At 39.4% G+C, this 23,916-nt stretch overlaps 1 pseudogene; it reads right to left on the reverse strand.

Moving 5' to 3' along the window:
- LOC149168593 (ruBisCO large subunit-binding protein subunit alpha, chloroplastic pseudogene) overlaps nt 1–23,327 on the reverse strand; it is a 174,693-nt pseudogene extending 151,366 nt beyond the window's left edge.
- Between the last annotated feature and the right edge of the window lie 589 nt (nt 23,328–23,916).

The following is a 23,916-nucleotide window of genomic DNA, read 5'->3' on the forward strand; positions in this document are numbered from 1 at the left end:
GTACCAGGGTGGTAGGGCTCAGATCTACAATGCTCATGAGGCACAGACAGTTGGGGATGTTGGTCAAAGTATTCCTCAGATTTATGCAAAAGTGGATAATAGGCAATTGGATCATCAGGCATCCATTATTGAGATGGAAGGTAAGCTATGTGACCAAGTTGCTTCAATTTTGATTGATCTTAGATAGAATTATAGTTATATCAGTACCAACATGTTGGATAAGTGTTGCTTAAATAAAGAAGTGCATGCAGAATCTTGGTTGGTGTAGTTGGCTACAGGGACCAAGAGAAAAGTTCATCACTAGGTGAGATCTTGTTCATTTTAGTTGAACAATATGCCTACATCAACACATATAAATGTGCTTCCTTTGGGTTCATATAGTATGATTTTAGGCATGGATTGGCTATTCATTCGCAGGAATAAAGTGGACTACTATGAAAAGGCTATTGAGTGTTTGGATGATGATGGAGAAAATATAATCTTGCAGGGAAAGAAGAAGCCTACATCAGTGATAATTGTTATAGCTATGCAAGAAAAGAGAAACCACGTGAAGGGATGTTTATTGTTTGTAGTGTATATTTCCAGTGACAAACGGAAGGGCGTTGAGGATAAGGAAGCCTTTAAGAGGCATCTTGTCTTGCAATAGTTTTCGGTTGTGTTTCCTGCAGAGTTGCCTCCTCATAAAGAGGTGGACTTTTCTATTGAGTTGATACCAGGAGCAGCACCAACATATAAGGCACCTAACAGGATCAGCACTCCAAAGTTGGTGGAACTAAAGTTGCAACTTAAAGAAATGCTTGATAAAGGATACATAAGGCCAAGTGTGTTGCCTTGGGGTGCACCAATATTGTTTGTAAGGAAGAAGGATGGTACTCTCAGATTGTGCATTGATTATAGGCAGTTGAACAAAGTGACTATCAATAATAGGTATCCATTATTGTGGATTGATGATTTTTTTGATCAGCTAAAGGGAGCAACAATGTTTTCGAAGATTGATTTGAGATCGAGATATCATCAAGTGCGCATCAAAGAAGAAGACATATGCAAGATTGCATTTCGTACGAGATATGGTAATTATGAGTTTGTGGTGGTTCCTTTTGGTCTTAATAATGCTCCAAGCACCTTCATGTGTTTGATGAACAAAGTGTTGCATCCTTATCTGGAAAAGTTTGTGATAATATTTATAGATGATATATTGGTATATTCTAAGAATGAGGAAGAGAATGCATAGCACCAGGTAGTAGTTTTGAGATTGTTGAGAGAGAATCAATTGTATGCTAAGCTCAGCAAGTGCAGTTTCTTTTAGACTCGTATTAGTTACTTAGGACATGTTGTCTTCAAGGAAAGGATATCAATGGACCCGAAAAAGATTAAAGCTATCATGGAGTGGCTGACTCTTAGGAATGTTGATGAAGTCAGATAATTCATGGGACTAGCAGGTTATTACAGGAGGTTCATCATGAACTTCTCAAAGATTAGTTATCCTATTACATTCTTACAAAGAAAATGAAAGAATTTTGAATGGACTGAGGAGTGTGCAACTATTTTTTGAGCAATTGAAGCATTTTCTTACAAATGGTTCGGTTTTGAAGAACACATATCCTGATAAGGAGTTTGTGGTTTGTACAAATGCATGTAAGAAAGGACTTGGTGGGGTCCTAATGAAGGAAGGGAGGGTGGTATGATATGAATCAAGGAAGTTGAATGAGCATGAGAAGAAATATGTGACTCATGATCTTGAGTTGGCAGTGATCATCCATGCATTGAAAATGTGGAGATATTATCTTCTTGGAAAAAGGTTTGTTTTGATGAGTGATCAGAGTGGACTGAGGTACTTGTTCGACCAACCTAATCTGAATGCCATGCAAGCTAGATGGTTGGATACTCTCAATGAGTTGACTTTGAGATCAGGTACATCAAAGGCAAGGAGAACAGGGTTGTGGATGCTCTCAGTAGGAGAGTATCATTGAATCATATTTCAGTTGTGAGCTCTTATGGGATAGATTTACGGGAGCAGATCTTGCAGGCAAGACAACATGATGAGAAGTACCGGCAGTTGAAGAAGAAATTGCAACAACAGATGAAGGTGATAGAGATGAGGAGTATCACCTCAGAGCAAATGGCTTGGTTAGATTCAGGAACATGATTTATGTACCAAATAGCAGTGAGCTCAAGAACCTTATCTTGAGGGACTTTCATGTCAAGCCATATTTAGGCCACCCAGGATAGCAAAACACTTTGATATTTGTTAAGAAGTTATATCATTGGTAAAACTTGAAGAAAGAGGTGGTTGAGTTTGTTGCAAAGTGCTTTCACTTTCAGTAGGTGAAAGAAGAGTGTAAGCATGCAACTGGTTTATTACAACCTATTTTGGTTTCATAATGGAAATGGGAGGTTCCATGAACTTCATTACAAGATTGTCGAGGACATCGAAGCAGCATGATTCCATCATGCTTGTGGTTGATAGGTTGAGCAAGGTAGCTCAATTCATTTCAGTGAAATCTATTGATTCAGCTAGTGAGGTAGCTCAGATCTTCATCAAGGAGATAGTGAGGTTGCATGGTGTTCCCAAGAAGATTATTTCAGACAGAGATGCCAAATTCACTTCCAGGTTTTAGAAGGAATTGTTGGTAGTCTTGGGGACAAAGTTAGCTTTCAATACAACTTATCATTCGTAGACAAATGGACAGACATATAGGGTTACCAGGATTCTTGAGGATTTATGTCATGCATCCACAGAGGAAGTGGGAAGATTATCTTCCACTAGAGGAGTTTGCATATAAAAATTGATATCATGATTCCTTGAAGATGAGTCCATTTGATGCTCTTTACAGGTGGATTTGTAATACTCCTATCAGTTGGAGTGATCCAATGAACAGGGTGTTGATTGGACCAAATATGTTGTTTGAGATGGAGCAGGAGATGCAGGTTATTAGGAGGAATTTAAAGACAACACACGATAGAAAAAAGAGTTATGCATATTAGCATAGAGCATTAAAGGAATTTAAGGTTGGAGAGCATGTGTACTTGCGCATCATGCCCAAGAGGAGCTCCTTGAGGATTGGATCATGTGCCAAGTTGGCATCTCGGTATTGTGGGCTTTTTGAGATCCTTTAGGGGAATGGACCAGTGGCCTAAAGAATTGCACTACCACCAATAGTGAAATTACATGATTTTTCCATGTTTCATTGCTTAAGAGATATGTCCAGGATGTTAATCATGTGATTTATTGGTTTATATTGTAGGTGGAACCAAAGGGAGAATTCCGGCCAAAGTCATAATACATATTGCAGCGGAAACAACTCATCTTTTCGAACCAAGTAATAGGGTAGGTTAAAGTGTGAAGTGGAAGCACTTTGGACCCAATGAAGTTACATGGGAGATGGATGATCAAATGCAAGCTTTGTATCCTTCCTTATTTGTTGGTTGAGCATATGTGTTTTGGTTGTGTTTGTGTGTATGTGTGTTGTAAATATTGCAATGAGTTGTGTTATAAAGATCCAATAAGCCATATGTTGAAAATACTGCATCGAGTTGTGTTATAAAGCTTTAGTAAGAAGTATGGTGGTCATGTTTTTAGCAGTTTGGTATGTTGTAAATACTACATCAAGTTGTGGTATAACACTTCATAGGCAATATGTTTTGTTGGTCATAAGCATCATCGAACACCAAGGACAGTATTCCTCCAAGGGGGAGGGGTTTGTAACAACCCCTTGTTGATTTTCTACATAAATAAAATAAGACCAAGGTCATTGGATACATATTCAAGTTGAATGGTGGGAAAACATTATAGTGGGCATCACTTTCGGTTTAATAATGGTTATGGAAATTGGCAAAGGAAAAGAGGCAATAATTGGCATTTAATTATGAGAAATAAAGGAAAATCAGAGAAAAGGAAGATGAAGAGACACCCAAATATGCATGCAAGGGAAATTAGAGAGAAAATGAAAGAAAATAGGAAAAAGGAAAGGAAGAGTCTAGACATAAATGATAAAAACGCATCAGAGAAACAATTGATAACTTTTTGACAGTTTTGAGTTGAGCTCTTGTTCATTCCCTCATACACTCTTACACACTTAGATCATTCTTGGAGCACTTTAGAATTCACTTGAATTTGGAGAAAGCAAGCAAAGTAAAGCAAGGGAGCGCAGGGAGACAGTTGGATCAACAACTACAACAGGCTTATTTTGCAGGTAACAAGTTTCATGTGTGATCTCCTTGCTATTTTTTTTATGCATGGCATATGCATGTGGTTTTATGGTTATTTGTTGTCATTGGCATGGAGATTTGTCTTGATTGAAAGTGGTTTCAACTGAAGGTTTTAACCCCGTAAAGAAATTACCTACATACAAATTCTAAAAACAGAAAATAAACAATGGCGGGAGCATAAAACATAAAATAGATATACACAGAGATTTTCCCTGGATCCCAAAACCAGGACTACCAAATTGATTTTTCATTATGTTCCTTTCAATGTTATAATACATATATATACATGTCTAAGCATCCATAAACCCCAATCCATTAACCTTGGATTAGAACATAACCATAGTTCCCTTGACCGGATCTACAAAATACCATGGACAGTAAACCATCATGCCCAAAACCATGTGTGAAATCCATGCACAAAACCATAGGTAGGTCCGCCCACCTAATATAGGGTCCAAAAAAAAAATTCCCTAGGCGAGAGCCCCGGACCCCGTGCAGGGGGGCTATCACCCCCCCTACATACTCCCTGCGCGTGGGGTAGTCGTGGAAAGAATATAACACAACCCAAGATCAACCTTACATTTCCATTTCTTAGATGGTAATGGTGTAGTGGGTTCCCCTTTTTTTTTTTCTAATTGGTTCTCATGTTCCCTATGGTTGTGGGTTGAGATAAGATCTTTGGAGCCCTAGAACAGCTTGGGTCTGTGGAGCCTATGGGTTGAGATGGTAGTTATTTGGAGCCCTGTAACAACTTGGATCCCTGGAGGTTGTGGGTTGAGAGGGAATCACTGGAGCCTTGAATAGCTTTGATAAAGATCAATCTGGTTGATGTTGGTGATTTCGGGACCGGTTACGTAAAATCACTATGGTTTAGGTGGTTTGGCCTATGGAAGCCCTGGTTGCTTTTATTTTGGTTTAACATATATGATCTCACATTCATGCTTGGAATATGGTGTGGGGGTGATTGACTAAAAGAGATATTTGGTTAAGCCTAATCTATGGTCGGGTGGTACATGGAAGTCCCTGACTTGGTTGCCATTTTCATGTGTTAATATGAGTTATTTCCTATTATGACTTATGAGCATTTGCACTAGTTATTACAGTGATCTTCTGGTTGATTTGCCATGGTTTCTATTATGGTTATATGTTGGTTATATGCTCGGTTAGATTATGTTCTCTTACTATGGATCACGTTCATGATATGATAAGTTACTTAATGGTTGATGAATGCATGGGCTAACAAGTGTTATTGCAGCTAACTCGAGAGGGCATAGAGCATTCTTGGTGATTTTGAGATGAAGTTTAGAACTTTATGATCAAATATGAATTCATAACATGTAGCTTCTATGTTTATGACGAAATGTCTGTCATGTATTATGCATGTTTAGGTCAAGATCTTGTTCAAGTTTTGATTGTTTAGCATTGTTATCATCATTATCATGATTCTAGAAAGTTATAGGCAGTTCTGGATAGTGGTCTAGAGGCTAGCCTGAAAAAGTGGCAAAGATCTCGCGGCCGCATGCACCAAACAGGGGATTTTGGGTCATATCTACTTGGAGACAGGCTTGTGGGTGCAGTTATAGCCTCCCAACTGCATGCACGAAGTGTTATGGGTGTGAATGGGGAGTAAACCTACTTAAAAGAGTTCCAACTCAGGGATTGATCACCTAGGGTGTTTGGTAGGCTCCTGAGTACTCTGTAGTCTCTAAGGGATGTCAGTATGTGTTCCAGTTTGTAGGCCCACTTCCATAATTGGAACTTGGAGGTCAAGTCATATCATAGTGACACTCAGCTCATGTTTACCTCAGAGAGCTTTTCAAATTGTGTAAATCTGGGAGGGGTAGTTACACCAATGTAGTGTCATGGATCCTAAGGCATAGATGCAACCTTAGATATGTGTGCACAAATCTTGGTGCAAGGCACCCATTTATAGTGGTGGGTCTAACCCCTTTACAAGGTGATGCATACATATTGATTACCTCTAAGAACATTATAACACAACTTAATTTTAAGAATTGCCTAAGTTTTACCATGGGAGAACAACCTTTACCCTAATACAGGTGTCAAATTCTAAGACGAGAGCTATTTCCAAGGTTACCAAGTTAAAAAGTAGTTTATATGATGGATAACTTATGGGAGGGGAATGGAATCTTTAGATATTGATCCTCGAAGTCATGTAAGATGATGTACAAGTCTTTAATCTTATCTAGTGACTTTTAAAGGTTAGGCATGTTTAACACATAGGCCATTAGGAGGGAGCTTTAGCTTTGAATCACCAATTCCTTAGCATCATTTTATACTACCCCTTTCTCTACCTTTTTCTTTCTTTATTTATTTTCTCCTTTCATTTGTCAACTCCCTTCTTCTTTAGATGTGAATTTTTAAGCATGGTTCTAGGGGAATTGTCCTCATGGCCAGTTAGTGTAGCTCAAGCTTTATCATTCTTGGTTTTTAACATTTTTATTTGTTCTTCACCTCTAGACTTATAGCTTCATTTGACTTGGGATTTCTTAACTATTTCTTGACATCGACACTTGACAAGTCAACCATCAGTTGGAATAACTTTTTTATTAATGAGATGGAAATGAACGGGGAAGATGTAAAGTGTTATGTATGTTGTGATGTTACTAAAATAATAAATGTTAGTTAATTAGTTAGTGATAGACACAAGACATGTCCATTAGTGAAAGGGCACCCCTCTCAGGTAAGTATAAGAAGGGCTCTCGCTACAATATTCATCATTCTAACAATTATTTGTCAATCAATACATTTATATAATAACAAATATATCATGTCTTCAAATACAAAGAAATATTGTTTGTAACATTGGTATCATAGTCAATTCCATTGTTAACTCAACAATCACCATTCATCCATACTCCTTCATCTACTCGTGTACCTTTGTCATCCCTAAGATTCACTTGCCATACTTTATTAGTACCATCATCATTCATTGTTGTACAACTCTGTCTGCCCTAGTTTTCATCATATAACTACAACTATTGTTCTCTGTGAAACCACTTCTCTGCCTAGTTGATGTCTCCCCCAAAAGTAGCTCGTTCACCCACTCACCCATACTAACCTGCTTCACTCTACCAACCGTTACTACTAGCTTTAGGATTTCATGATTAGTTGAATACCTTCAGGTACGGGTAACAAATTTAAGTTCACTAATGAGTAGGTGCTAATCAATAAGCAACCACGGATAAGGATAAATGAGAAGACTGTATACTTGGAATGGCATAATCAAATCAGCTTACAAAAAGCTCCATAATATACATAGATCACACAAACTATTGCTCTTTTTTCTTTATTGCTAGAATTGGCCACACAAACTAGATCATAAACCCCATCGCTACACACCCAGTCATCCACCCACCATACACGAGAGATTATATTTCCCAAGTTGAGACCGATCGAGACACGACGTTCACTAAAAGCCCACTATGAACCTTAAGTCCGCAGTTAACCTACCCACTGATCATATCTCTCTTGCTTCCCGCCTGATGATATTTTCTCTATCTCTGCTTTAGATCTATTGATGTTGTTATCACTCAGGTTGTCCCTTGGCTCCTTAAGGGATACGGCCGAGGTAACCACAAACCAATATTTGGGCTGCAGGTCCTAGCCTACCTGCAGTCAGAGAGGGCTCTCTCTTTATGATTTAACTTTGTTTTGGGTTGATTTTAGGCTAGTTATGGTGTACATGGATTTTGTTTTGATTTTGGTGGGAAGGATGATGTTTTCAAGTAGAGTTGGGATGCATAGTGTGAGAAGTTCAAACCATTGGGCATGGAGTCATGGATTAGGGCTTGCTGTTGCGTTTTCTTGGTCACAAGAGGAATACGGAGCAGGATAGCTACACATAGAACAATATCAGGCTGGAATAAAGATGGGATGAAGGTCAGAGATGAAAGGTAACTAAGAATCTTTCATTAGCTAACAGAGAGGGAAGGTGGATGAAAGTTTGTCTAGGAGCAGTCAAGAATTCCTAAATAACAGTCATATGTGAGAGAAACAGGGTAAACATGATCATTTAAGTATGCATATTCATAACCATTTCTGAAGAAAACATATAGAAATAACAAGAACTGAGCATAGGGTGCAGTCAAGCAAAACCTAAGCTATTCTTCTTTCTTGCTATTTATATGGTAACACAATGGTGGCATAAGCATATATAAACTGTAAACAGAGGTAAGAAAACACTTATTGAGCCATGCAGTAGCACAGGAATTCCACAGTCACTCTTTGGCCATTAAATAACACAACAGTCGGTTCTTCATCCAAAGCATTCCGGCATTCTTTGATTACAGAGCTTCTCAAAAAATACAGCGTGAGTCAAGAATGAGGATTATCAACCAACCAACCCTTTAAACAATGAATTAGGGTGGTTTATATAGAGAAAATATCCAAAAATATCTATTACAGCAGATCTTAAACAGATCTGAGGGAAATGAGTTCTTTAATCTAATCTTGTCCTGGAATTAATGCAGGAAGATATTTATTTGAGCTATCTTGGAGGCAGTTGTATCAAAATGAGTTAATATGGTGTCCTTGGTGGCTCGGTGCAGTGTTTCTGCAATAACTGTGCCTTGTCTTTTATCTGTACCTCTAAGGCGGTTCTGCTGCTTTTAGGTGGCTTTAATGTGCACTAATCCCGATCTGATGAGCTTTGAATGGCCTTTACTGCTTCTTTGACTTGGATGGAGGCCTTCAATGTTCACCTGCTTTGATATTGCCGATCTGATACTCTTTGTTGCTTCACTGATACTCTTTAATTTAATCTGGGCTTTATCTTTCCTCTGATACTCTTGAAACTATCAAATCGCCCCTTTTCTGCCCTTTTAAGGCAAAAACAACTGCTACAAATGCTTTTCGTGGCCTCTAGAATGCTATCGGCGCTGGCCAATTGAATATGAACATACATGAAGAAATCTTATTGCCTCCCGCGAATTTTTGGGTTTTGCAGGTAGCCGAGCCATGAGAAGCCCTCCATTTTGAGCATTTTTTTTTAGCGATGCGCGATTAGCACTAAGTGCTAATCACGCATCGAAAACTGCCTCAGTTTCTCATTCCGGGCATCCTTTGCTGTGATTTTTGCCCTTCGCGCCTTTTTCGGTGATGATGTTAGCATGACATCAGCGGTGGGTCCCGGTACGGCAGTGTGACATGGTAGTACGACAGGGTGACGTGGCACAGGACATGGTGGCGGAGTAGGGACGGAGGCAAATGCGGTGGCAATGACACACAGCAGTGGCGGGTTGACGCAGAGGTGACGTAGCGCTAACGTGGTGCTGACGTCAGGGGGCGGAGAGACAGAAGATGGCTTGTGGTTTTATCGGACCACCTTCTGTACGAGGGCGATATGTGTAAGAGGGTCTCCGATACAATCGCGTGGAGACACGCATCTTTTTTATGGTGGCAAAACCGCTAGCCTATCGGAGGCTAAGCGTCGGACGTCGGGGCGGCTCTGAAATCGCCGAGAGCCGTCGGATCTGGGAGGGCGGATCGGAGGGCTGACGGAGCGCGGAGCTGACGACAGGTTTGTGCGCAGGGCCCGCTGAATATTTTATCATTTATTTATGTGGCGGGGGGGGTCAAAACTTTGAGTTTGTGGGTTATATGGGTTTTATGTGGGTACCGATGGTTATTAATTTAACCGAATATCAAATTAATCCCAAATAAAATGTATGCGCGGGGGATACTGCTATAAGGTTTATGTGTGAGAGGGGGGGGGTATGGTTATTAATTTAACCAAAGGTTAAACTAAATCCAGGTTTAAGACGTGGAAGGGCTAATGCCAAGCCCCAAATGAACTTGGAATTTCCCCAAACTGATGTTATAGGGCTATAGTGCCAGGGGATGGGAATATGTACATGGGGGAGCTATTTAGTGCATTTTAGTAAGGGGAAGGGGAAATAGATAGGGATTTACATAATAATGTTAGAAGTTAATATGAAAATGACAAGAAAGCGCTAAGTTTAGAGATCTTAGGCTACTTAAAAGGGAAAAATGACTTATAGAGTGAATAAGAGTACACCTAAGCAAAGCAAACCTTTACTTAGGCCAATGATATGACAAATGATGAAACTTAAGAGATATCAAGCAGATCTTGACCTCTTTGGGGAGGTTAGTGAATGATTTGGGGAATAAGAAGAAGGGGGAGTTAGACATGCCTTGCTTGAGCTCCTCCAAATGAAAAATTGCCTCATAATTGTGATTTGAATAGATATAACACTTGAAAACATGAAATGGATCACATAGCTTGATTCTGCAACCACAAAACTACTTACCCAGCCTACTTACCTAACATTTTTTCTTCCTTTTGAATGGTTGCACTTAGACTTGCAGACCCTGATTGTCTTCTTTTCTTTTAACTACCCTCCTATCTAAGTGTACCCTTATTTCTTCCAAGGGCCCAGATTAAGCAGTTGGGCTCCTTCATTTCTCTACCTAGCTACTAATCTGCCAAGCTTAAGCTGTTTGGACATATATTCATTCTCTATCTTCTAAAACAAGCAATTTAAACCTAGGGAAGCCAAGATTAAGCTGTTTGGCTTTCCCTTAACTGTAAAACTCTTCAAAAATGGTATGGTTCTTCAAAATGGAATTTCTTGGAAATGTGGAACCTTGCAGCATGCAAAGATGACATATTTGGCATGTAAAACAGTCAATCATGAAATATGAAACCTATTGCAATAGGAGGCTAACAGTGGCTCCACTTGGGGATGGTTTTTCAGCATGAAAAGCCAAGAACAGCAGGTCAGAATGCCTTGATCTTCAATTGTTGCTGTAAACTGAAATTCTTCTTCTTCTCAATGCTTTTGACTGAATTCTTATACGCTGATATGCAGTATCCTTTTGAGATGAATTGTAGAAAAATTACAGCTCTGCTTCTTGCCTTTTGGGTGCTTGTAAAACATATTGAAATCTGCTTGAGCACTTCTCTGGAATTATTTCAAAAAAAGAGATCTGAAATAGAGCTTTCTTTGATCTTCCTTCAAAATTTGTTGTGTTGTTCCCTCTTATTTGCCTGCTATAAGAAAAAGTGTTGAAAATACAAATATTAATGTACAGATAGTATACAAAGCTGTGTTGCGTTCAACAAAAGGGATCATGATAGTGCTTTAGCATTCGGCCATTGACTGGGCCTTCTTCAGCTGTGCTGCCATCCAAACTCTTCAGAAAATATGTGTTGTTGCTTTGAACAGCAGAAATAATAAAGGGGCCTTTCCACAAGAAATCAAACTTGCCATGCTTTCCTTTGTCCTCTCTTCTTGAATCCCATCTTAAGACTTTGTTGCCTATGCAGAAATCTTCAGCCTTGGTTCTTTTGTCAAACATTTTCTTGAGCTTCTCTTGTAAAATTTGAGCTCTGTCGTACACTTGCTCTCTTGTTTGCTGCAAATGGATGGTTTGGTTTATTCTTCTTTGGATATCATTTGGCTCCGCCTGGATCTCTTGCAGCAATTTGATAACAGGGATTCCCAAAGAAGAGGGGAACTTGGCCTCCATGCCATAGACTAACTCATATGGGCTCATCCCAATGGATATCTTGGTTGATAATCTGTCTGCCCATAGGGCATTTACAAGATTTTTGTGCCAGTTCTTCTTGTTCTCCTCCAAGACTTTCTTAATGATGTTAATCAGACTCTTGTTGGATGATTCGGCCAAGCCATTACCTTGAGGGTAATAGGTTGTGGAGTGACCTAAGGTAATGTAGAATTTGTGGCAAAAACTGATCATTTTCTTGGATTTGAAGGCAGCAGCGTTATCTGTAATGATCTTCTCAGTACAGCCAAATCTGGACAAAATGTTGGTTTAGAGGAATTGGATGATGGTGGAGTCATTGGCTTTCCTACATGGGATGGCTTCAATCCACTTGGTAAAGTAATCTGTGGCTGTTAGAATCCACTTATGTTGTCCAGAAGAGGATGGATGGATTTCTCCAATGAAGTCAAGACCCCATTGTTGAAAAGGCTTCTCAGTTGAAATGGGTTTTAGGGGCAAGGGCAGAAGCTTTCTTTTGCCTTCAAAGATTTGGCATTTGTGGCATGAAATAGCAAACTTTCTCACTTCAGAAAACAAAGAGGGCCAATAGAAACCAACCCTTAGTATCTTATCAGCAGTGGACTTCCAATATAAGTGCCCTCCACAGTCCCATGCATGGAATTCTTTCATGACACTGTCAGTTTCATTCATAGTTAGACAATTCAGCAATATTCCTTCATGATTTTTCCAAAACAGGGCACTATCTAAGACACAAAACTTTGATGCTTTCATCTATAAAAATCTCTTTTTGGTTCTGGACAACCCTGGAGGAGCACACAGGTTTAACAATATAAAACATATATCAGCATACCATGGGGATTGCAAAAAAGCTTGACTGATCTGTGGAGTCGCCAACTCCTGTTCATTGTCCAGTTGATTAATGTCTAAGGCTTGAAAATTGGTTTCGGACATCAGTTTGGCTAAACCTTGTCCCTTTATCAGCTTGGTGGGTTTTATCTCAATGTCATACTCAAGGATATTGGCAATCCATTTGCCTCTTTTGCCTTCTATGCCCTCTTGAGTTAATATGTCTTTTACAACAGCATTTGGCACATAAGCAATCACATGTGAATATAAAATGTAAATTCTGAAATCTTTGATTGCTTTAACAAGGGCATATGCTTGCTTCTCCATGATTTGGTACTTCAAGGGTGCATCTCTAAGGGCTCGGCTGAAAAATGCAATTGGCTTTTCATTTCCCTAATCATCTTTCTGCAAAAGGACAGCAGCAATGGTGTGTTCAGATGCAAATGAGAAAATGATGAAATCTTTATCAAATTGAGGACTCATGAGGACTGGGGCTTGGGTTAAGGCAGATTTTATGCCCTCAAAGGCTTGTTTGGCTTCCATGGTCCATTTGACCTTAGAATCCTTTTTCAGCATATTGTTTAATAATCTTAGGAGCTTGGCCAGATTAGGAATGAATCTTCTCAAAAAGTTAATCTTCGGTAAAAAACCTTGTAGTTCTTTGATGTTTCTTGGATGAGGCACTTGAAGGATAGCTTGAATTCTATCCAGGTCGATCCTAATGCCATCTTTTGAGATTATATGACCTAGGAGCTTACCTTCCTCTAGGCCAAACAGTGATTTCTTTGGATTCAAAGATATGCCATATTTCCTACAAATTAGAAACACTTGCCTTAAATGTTCTAAGTGTTCTTGGTCTGATTTTGAAAAAGCAGTGAGATCATCAAGGTGGACTACTAGGAAATCATGGATTTCTTTGGCAAAGGCTATGTCCATTGCTCTCTGAAAAGTGGCCCCTGCATTTTTAATCCCAAAAGGAATTTTGACATATTTAAAGGTTCCCCATGGAGTTGTAAAGGCAGTTTTGTCTTGGTCATCCGGGTGAACAAGTATTTGATTAAAACCTGAAAATCCATCTAGCAAAGAGATTGTAGATGACCCTACTACTCTTTGTAGAATGTGGTCCATTTTTGGCAGTGGGTAGTGATCTTTAAGGGAGACTTGGTTTAGATTTCTTAAGTCCACACATAGTATAATCTCCCATGTTTTCTTCCTTGTGGGAACAAGATTGGATACCCATTCTGAAAATCTAATGGGTGCTATGATACCGGCCTCAAACATTCTTTTCATTTCTTTCTCAATCAAAGGGAGAAGCATAGGATTGATTCTCCTTAGTTTCTGTTTGAAGGGCTTTTGATGTAGATTGATTCTCCTTAGTTTCTGTTTGAAGGGCTTTTGATGTGGCTTTAAGGGAATGGTATGTTGAATAACAGAGGTGTCATAGGACTTAAGGTCTTCATAACTCCAGGCAAATACATCTTGAAACTCTTTAAATAAATCAACATATTTTGGTTTTTGATCAGGAGGCAAAGACTTGGACAGTTTAATCATTTTGGGCTTCTCTGTTGTCCCAATATTACAGTCTTCCATAGCAGCGTTTAAGGGCTGCATTTTTGGCTTTTTGGGGACATCGTTTGAATCAAATATGTCTTCTAATGGAGTGAGGCCAGCAGGTAGAAAATTGTCTTTTAAATCAATCACTTCGGCCTCTGCTTCAGCTATTTCATCTAAATGCATTTGCTTCAGCTCTTGCATGTTTTTCTCATCAAAAATGGTTGGGTGCAGCATTTGATTTGTTGCTTCAGCTGTTATAGTTTGCTCATTTTGGCTCATTTGCTGTTGTGGGTCATCCATGGCATCTTCATCAATGTTTAAGCTTGAGAATTCTTGCTGTAAGGTAAGAAAATTGTTGATTTGAGCATCATCCTCAAACACTTGCCAATCTTTGATATTGTTAGGGACAGCAGGCTTGTGCTTTATCTCAGCAGTAAAGTGGTAATTGGGCTCAAAGGGCAGCTTGCAAGTGCTAGCAAAAGTAGCTAGACTATGGGCATGCATGTTATGGCTTCTAGAAATCTTAGCAAGCTTAGATTCGGTGAAGGAATTGAGTATTTCTATGGCAGCAGACCTATAAGCTCTTAGCCTATTGTCATTAGTAACAAAGTTACCTTTCATCTGTTGAATGATCAAATCGGAGTCACCTAGAATGGACACTTTTGCAGCTCCTAGAGCTTTGAGCAGTTTAAGGCCTAAAAAGAGAGCCTCATACTCTGCCATGTTGTTGGTGCATTTGAAGTTTAGTCTGTAAGCATGACCCTCTGCATGGCTGTTGTGTATTGTGAATCAATATTCCTGCCCCTGCTCCTAGCTTATTAACAGAACCATCAAACTCTAAATACCATGTGATTTCTTGCTTGTGGTTAATATTAAGAGTTTCAGTCGTTTTAGGATTGGGCAGACCTAGGTTTTGTGCTTCATGTGGTTCTTCTTGTATGTTGGTTGCACTAATTGTTTTAACAGTTTCACGAGTATGGGCGACCGACTCTTGATTGATGCATGTTTCTTGTTCTAAAGGCAAAGGCTTCTCATCAGTGGGAGGGCAGCTATCATCATTGAACAATATAAAGGAATCCATATCAGAATGGATTGAGTAAATGGGAAAGTTTTGGGGTTTTTCCTCACTACTTACCACATACTTCATCAGTGTTTCTCTATACAGTCTCTTTGGTTGCCCAAAGACTGAAATAGTGGCATAGGAGAGGTCTAGCTGGAGAGATACTTGGAGTTTTTCTCCCCAAGATCTTGATAAGAGCATGCCATACTTTGGTGGAATGTCAGCAACCACCACGTCCATTAGGATCGTTTTGTTGGGAAATTGGACTAAAGACACCCAAAGGTTTTTGATTAAGCCTAAACACTTGACCTGACTAGAATCAAATGAGAATAAGTTTTTGTAGGGTCTAGTGACATCAAGGTTTAGCTTCTCCATTACAGCTTTGGGAATTAGATTGTGTGAAGCACCTGAATCAAACATAGCATTGTGCAACACTTTATCATGAATGTGCAAACTGACATAAAAGGGTATAACAGCTCCATGTCCTTATTTACCATTAACTTCAGGACCAAAAAGTAATCCAGGTTGATTATCTAAGACATTAACATCATCCCTGTTCTCTGGCATTTGTAGTGATCTTTTGATTTGTTCTCTGTACACTTCATGTTTGGCAAGTTCAGAGAGAGGAATAGATATCTTTAATTTACCAATTTCTACTTCCAAATCAAAAGGTTTTTCTGACTGTGTTTTAGTATTGTGACTGGCAGATTTTCCCTTTTCAATTTTATCTTCAATGATCTTCTCTTGGTTATCAGTGATTTCTTGAGATTGTTCTGTTTTGGGAAGGCTTTGAGGAGTGCTATTTACATTGTCTTTTGAGGGAAAGGATACAAAAGGCTGGTTATTAGAGCGCTGCATGTCAGATACATCCTCTATGGTCACTTCTTTTAATTTTGGGTCTGTTTTATCAGCAGGTTCTGTGATAGCGGCCTTGTCCTTTACTTTCTTAGGCTGCTTGGCATCCTTTGGCTTGATGGGATCAGACACATCAAAGGTTCTTCTCCTCAATTTGTATTGTTTATGGACTTCGTAGACAGGTGAATTATAGCCTTGTTTGAATTCAAATGACTCTCCAGACTTGGTCTGAAATTGCTTTATATCCTGGTCATATTGGTCTTCCTGGGTTAGGAATACTTGTTGTTCACTCTTCAAACCCATCAAGTTTATGTGAGTGTCCTCTATCTGCTCACTAGATGTGGATGCTTCAGCATAGTTTTCATGAAAAGGAGGTCTTATATCATGGTCAGGACTTGCCCTTCCAACGTTTGGGTTCTGATTTTTTTAAAGTTTGGATTTCTGATAGGATTGTTTTGCTGTCCTTCCCATGAGGCTTTTCTTTCAATAGTTCCCATTCTATTTTCAAAACTATCCATGCCTTTGATGATTGTGTCCAATTTTTGCTCAAAGGCTAAAGGTTCATCTTTAAAAGTGGTTCTTCTCTCAGCTCTTGCTCTATTTCGCTTGGCAATCAGATTTGCCTCCACACTAACAGCTACATTCTACATGTCTGCTAAGGTTTGAGGGGCTCTTTCCCTTAACTGATAAGCCATGTCTGAATCAAATCCATCAGGGAATTTGTATAAAGCAAGATCAGGTGGAGGTCTAAGGTTTTGTGGAATAGCGTTGTAAACATTGTTAAACCTGCCATAATAATCTAAGACAACTTCTTGAGGGTCTCTTTTGATAGTGTCATACTCGGATAATATGTGCAGAGGGTCCTTCTTCTTCTCCCATCTGTTAAGAAATGTTTGGTAAAGGGCCTCTGGGTCAGCTATGGAATTTGCAGCAAGTGCTCTAAACCAAGGCCTTACATCTCTTGTTAAACTTTGGACAAAAATATTCATTCTTACACTATCATCATCTATTTCATAACTCTCAAAATAGTCCTGCATTTTCTTGGTATGTTGCAGGGCTGTGCTAGAACCAGTACCTTCAAAATATGTGATTTTGGTTTGATAATCCTGAGGCATAGCCCCTGGATTTGCAAGTAACTGTAAAGGTGCATATCTGTTAGCCATATTTACAGGGATAAGTGGAACGACTGGAACAGCTGGAAGAGCTGTAATAATAGTGGTGGTAGTGGTAGTATGCGCAGTGAATGGAGGTGTGGACAAGGTGCTTGGAGAGGTGCATGATGAACAAGGGGAAGTAGGGGTTGAACGAAACAAAACTTTAACAGGGGTTGGAAAACAGCTATGATGAATTGTTTCAGGACTAGAATCAGCAAACTCTTCTTGTTTTTGTTTGCTAAGGTTTCTAGAGATTAAATTGGGATTTTCAAAGACAGCTGGTGGATTTGGGTCTGGATTTGACCTCGTATTATGTGTTTTCTTCTTGGGAGCCAGCTTCTAACTTGTTTTTTGGAATTTTCTGAATAAGGTCCCTAGCGGAGTCGCCAATGATGTTATCACTCAGGTTGTCCCTTAGCTCCTTAAGGGATACGGCCAAGGTAACCACAAACCAATCTTTGGGCTGCAGGTCCTAGCCTACCTACAGTCAGAGAGGGCTCTCTCTTTATGATTTAACTTTGTTTTGGGTTGATTTTAGGCTAGTTATGGTGTACATGGATTTTGTTTTGATTTTGGTGGGAAGGATGATGTTTTCAAGTAGAGTTGGGATGCATAGTGTGAGAAGTTCAAACCATTGGGCATGGAGTCATGGATTAGGGCTCGTTGTTGCATTTTCTTGGTCACAAGAGGAATACGGAGCAGGATAGCTACAAATAGAACAATATCAGGCTGGAATAAAGATGGTATGAAGGTCAGAGATGAAAGGAAACTAAGAATCTTTCATTAGCTAACAGAGAGGGAAGGTGGATGAAAGTTTGTCTAGGAGCAGTCAAGAATTCCTAAATAACAGTCATATGTGAGAGAAATAGGGTAAACATGATCATTTAAGTATGCATATTCATAACCATTTCTAAAGAAAACATATAGAAATAACAAGAACGGAGCATAGGGTGCAGTCAAGCAAAACCTAAGCTATTCTTCTTTCTTGCTATTTAGATGGTAACACAATGGTGGCATAAACATATATAAACTGTAAACAGAGGTAAGAAAACACTTATTGAGCCATGTAGTAGCACAGGAATTCCACGGTCACTCTTTGCCCATTAAATAACACAACAGTCAGTTCTTCATCCAAAGCATTCCAACAGTCATTGATTACAGAGCTTCTCAAAAAATACAGCGCGAGTCTAGAATGAGGATTATCAACCAACCAACCCTTTAAATAATGAATTAGGGTGGTTTATATAGAGAAAATATCCAAAAATATCTATTCCAGCAGATCTTAAACAGATCTGAGGGAAATGAGTTCTTTAATCTAATCTTGTCCTGGAATTAATGCAGGAAGATATTTATTTGAGCTGTCCTGGAGGCATCTGTATCAAAATGAGTTAATATGGTGTCCTTGGTGGCTCGGTGCAGTGTTTCTGCAATAACTGTGCCTTGTCTTTTATCTGTACCTCTAAGGCGGTTCTGTTGCTTTTAGGTGGCTTTAATGTGCACTAATCCCGATTTGATGAGCTTTGAATGGCCTTTACTGCTTCTTTGACTTAGATGGAGGCCTTTAATATTCACCTGCTTTGATATTGCCAATCTGATACTCTTTGTTGCTTCACTGATACTCTTTAATTTAATTTGGGCTTTATCTTTCCTCTGATACTCTGAAACTGTCAAATCACCCCTTTTCTTCTCTTTTAAGGCAAAAACAGCTGCTGCAAATGCTTTTCGTGGCCTCTAGAATGCTATCAGCGCTGGCCGATTGAATATGAACATACATGAAGAAATCCTGTTGCCTCCCGCGAATTTTTGGGTTTTGCAGGTAGCCGAGCCATGAGAAGCCCTCCATTTTGAGCATTTTTTCTTAGCAATGCTAATCGAAACTACCTCAGTTTCTCATTCTGGGCATCCTTTGCTGTGATTTTCGCCCTTCGCGCCTTTTTCGGTGATGATGTCAGCGGTGGGTCCCGGTATGGCAGGGTGACGTGGCAGTACGGCAGGGTGACATGGCACAGGACACGGTGGCGGAGTAGGGACGGAGGCAGATGCGGTGGCAGTGACACGTAGCAGTGGCGGGTTGATGCAGAGGTGACGTAGTGCTGACGTGGTGCTGACGTCAGGGGGCGGAGAGACAGAAGGCGGTTTGTGGTTTTATCGGACCGCCTTCTGTACGAGGGCGGTATGTGTCAGAGGGGCTCCGATACAATTGTGTGGAGACACACGTCTTTTGTACGATGGGAAAATCGCTAGCCTATCGGAGGCTAAGCGTCGGACGTCGGGGCAGCTCGAAATCGCCGAGAGTCGTCGGATCTGGGAGGGCGGATCGGAGGGCTGACGGAGCGCGGAGCTGACGGCAGGTTTGTGAGCGGGGCCCGCTGAATATTTTATCATTTATTTATGTGGCGAGGGGGTCAACACTTTGGGTTTGTGGGTTATATGGGTTTTATGTGGGCGCCGATGGTTATTAATTTAACCGAATATCAAATCAATCCCAAATAAAATGTATGCGCAGGGGATACTGCTATAAGGTTTATGTGTGAGAGGGGGGGGTATGGTTATTAATTTAACCAAAGGTTAAACTAACTCCAGGTTTAAGACGCGGAAGGGCTAATGCCAAGCCCCAAATGAACTTGGCATTTCCCCAAACTGATGTTATAGGGCTATAGTGTCAGGGGATGGGAATATGTACATAGGGGAGCTATTTAGTGCTTTTTAGTAAGGGGAAGGGGAAACAGATAGGGATTTACATAATAATGTTAGAAGTTAATATGAAAATGACAAGAAAGCACTAAGGTTAGAGATCTTAGGCTAATTAAAAGGGGAAAATGACTTATAGAGTGAATAAGAGTACACCTAAGCAAAGCAAACCTTTACTTAGGCCAATGATATGACAAATGATGAAACTTAAGAGATATCAAGCAGATCTTGACCTCTTTGGGGAGGTTAGTGAATGATTTGGGGAATAAGAAGAAGGGGGAGTTAGACATGCCTTGCTTGAGCTCCTCCAAATGAAAACCTGCCTCATAATTGTGATCTGAATAGATATAACACTTGAAAACATGAAATGGATCACATAGCTTGATTTTGCAACCACAAAACTACTTACCCAGCCTACTTACCTAACATTTTTTCTTCCTTTTGAATGGGTGCACTTAAACTTGCAGACCCTAATTGTCTTCTTTTCTTTTAACTACCCTCCTATCTAAGTGTACCCTTATTTCTTCCAAGGGCCCAGATTAAGCAGTTTGGCTCCTTCATTTCTATACCTAGCTACTGATCTGCCAAGCTTAAGCTGTTTGGACAGATATTCATTATCTATCTTCTAAAACAAGCAATTTAAACCTAGGGAAGCAAAGATTAAGCTATTTGGCTTTCCATTAACTGTAAAACTCTTCAAAAATGGTATGATTCTTCAAAATGGAACTTCTTGGAAATGTGGAACCTTGCAGCATGTAAAGATAACATATTTGGCATGTAAAACAGTCAATCATGAGATATGAAACCTATGGCAATAGGAGGCTAACAGATGCATGATATCTTCTATCTCTACCTCCTTTCTCTTGTGACCTAGAGAAGCAGACCGCCAAGAAGACCTAGGGGCTTCATCTCAAACCTACACATTCAGTCGGGAACCTAAAGTTATCAAATCACACAGTTTACTACTGCCCGAAGTTACAACCACTGATAGCTACTAAATGCCCTTTGTTCCCTACTGCCCACAGTTATAAAATAAACCTATTTGAATCACACCCAGTTGTTCCCAAATCAACTCTGTTACCTACTGCTCATGGGTCTCTATTCAAACTGTTATCTCATCACCCTGTTTATCCTTGCTTTTCTACAACCAACGTTCCACCTACTTGTATAAGCACAAGTTGGTCACAACATAATATACAATCCATTTTTAATACTCACTTATCCAACATGGCTTAGATAGACCTTTCTTACTTACCTTACAACCCTTAGACCTATCTGGATACATGCTTACTTACGTTTATACACAATTTGAGGAGTTTCACCCGCTTGTCTGCATCGGGCAAGGAGCATAGTGCAAATGATGGTGCAACATGAGAAGTTGCCTAGTGCCAAATAAGGTATAGAGAATAGGGAGAAGTTCCAATATCAAGTTTGTCAATGGACAAAGTGTAATTACATATATAATGCATGACCATCAACCACTTATTTCCTTGGCAAAGGGTTGGAAATAAGTTTTCAGCTGCCTTTTGGATATGAGACCTAAGAGCATGTAATGAGTAATCAAGCTTAGTACTATGTTATATGTAGAGTAAAAACCCCACTTATTATGGATATGCTTATAGTTTTTTATTTGATTGATACCTTAAGTGCAATGCCCTACTTAATCTTATCATGCAAATTGTATTAGTGTTTAAATTACCTGAAAATATTGACTTATAATTATCAAGATATATTGGTACATACCTACATTTGTGAAACTGTAAATTTATTTACTGATATAAATTTTATTATTGTTATTATTAAATTCCCAACTTGTGTTCTCAAATTTAATTTTGGATAGGATATGGTCTCCTTCCATTTATTCCAATTTAAATATCCATATCCCAAGGTGTCTTCTCAAAATCTACTTGGGAGAAGATATGGTCTTCTCCAATTAATTTCCAAATTAAATATCCATATCTTATCCCCAAAATGTCTTCTCAAAATCTACTTGGGAGAAGATATGGTCTTCTCCAATTAATTTCCAAATTAAATATCCATATCTTATCCCCAAAATGTCCTCTCAAATCTACTTGGGAGAATATATGGTAAGAAAAGTCAAGGATACTAAATGAAAAGATGAGGGGGTAGTCATGACATTAATGATAGGAAGTTGAGGTGGATGGGAAGAAGAGGCATAAAAGGGGAAGGATGATGAGAGGAGAGGGGGGATCCAGGGTCTTGATTTTGTTTTGGAGGATTGTGTTTTGGGGGAGGAATGTGGAGAAAGAGAATGGAGAGAATGGAGAGATAAATGAGGGAATACAAACATGGATCTTGGGAGTGTTTGTTAAACTTGGACACACTACATCTGGTTGGACTTCGGCTCGGAGGGCTAGGGAACCTGTAGAGGTTCCCTGGGCTAGGAAATACTTTCTAGTTGATTGGGAGGAAAATCCAATCAGGTAGTCAACAGGAGCATTCCAACAGAGTCAGGAGCTCAGGATTATCTCAACTAAGCTATTGGAACAAGTATTCTTTCGTTTCTTGATTACTTATGTAAATGGTTGCAATGAAATTCTTACTTATTTAATTTGTGGTAAATAAATTTTAATGGTATATTATCATCAAATAAATGTTTAGATATAAATAAGTTATTTCCCATCTTATTGTGTTTAAAATTAGAGAAATTTAGTTTTTAGTTAGAAGACCTTAGGAAGGAATCTCACACGTGGTATCAGAGCCCAAGTTCAAAATTTGGACCTTGAAGCCTACCTAGTAGAAAATAAAAATAAAATAAAATAAAATAATACAAGAAATTATCCTCTGAGCGTCCAAATGCTAGTCTGCCTCTTTGATTAATAAATCTGGGTTCTTTGATCCATCACCTTGATTAATAAATCTGGGGTGAATATGGATCTAACATGGTAAAGGTAGGATAATCTCAAGGAGGGGAGCTAGCCATAAAGAAAAACGAAGAAAAATTCAATATTCAAACCCTTAATGCAATAATTAAATAAGGATAAAACAGAACTTCTCAGACAAATCTTAATCATCTAATATAATTCCATATTCATTATTCTGAATCATGGTTGAATCTATATTGTCAGTGGGAATAGGAACTCTCGGCTTTCTCTTATAGGGCTTATCATAGGATTAACCAGAAAAGTCAAATAATCATAAACTTGCTGGAATTGTCGCTCAAACGCAGCATCTTTCTCCACATACTTTTGGTACTCCTCCAGAGTAGTTGCTCCAATGCACCTAAGTTGGCCCCAAGCAAGCATCAGTTTAAATAATTTGGTAGCATCCATTGATCCCTCAGTATGCTTGGCACCCAGAACCAAATGGATTTCGTCAATAAAGAGAATAACTTTTCCATGAGCTTCTTCTACCTCTTTCAATACAAATTTAAGTCGCTCTTCGAATTCGCCTCTGTAATTATCACTAGCCACCAGATCTCCCATATCCAAGGTTATCAATCTCACTTCTAGAAAATTTCTTGGTACATCCCCTCGAACAATTCTTTGTGCCAGCCCTTCCACCACAGCAGTAGTGTGTTAAACATCATACACTTATTCTTTCGGACAGTGCCCAAAATGTAGACGAAGCGCACTTTTTAAACCCCCAGCGAGGCGTGCATTCGAGTTTTGCATTTTAATAGACACGGAAGTCAAGGTAGGCAGTGAATACAGAACTAAGAAGAGTATGCTCCACGAGGAAGGGGATTGGATTCGAACCTTGGCTAGTTGGCTGGCTCTAAGAGATAGAAGCTCTCAGAAACAGGTTCTTTCTCTAGAACTTCGTTGCATTGCATTGCATGAGTTTGAACTCTGCTCATTTATCTTTTCACTCTAAATAAACTCCAGTCGGCCTCATGGTCGATCTCCAGTGAGAGATAAGTTACAGAAGACGAAACTGGATTCTAGTACTCATCTCAAGGCACAATTCTATAGTGTCACCAATTCTTTTCTTGCTTCAGCGATGAAGATCAACCCAGAGCTTCTTTTTCATACAATTATGTTGTAATTGGAGGAGAATTCATTTGAAGGAGAA

The sequence above is a fragment of the Pinus tabuliformis genome, chromosome 4_2, assembly GCF_031772625.1.
Source record: "Pinus tabuliformis cultivar Carrire ecotype Pingquan chromosome 4_2, CPIR1, whole genome shotgun sequence".
NCBI lineage: Eukaryota > Viridiplantae > Streptophyta > Pinopsida > Pinales > Pinaceae > Pinus > Pinus tabuliformis.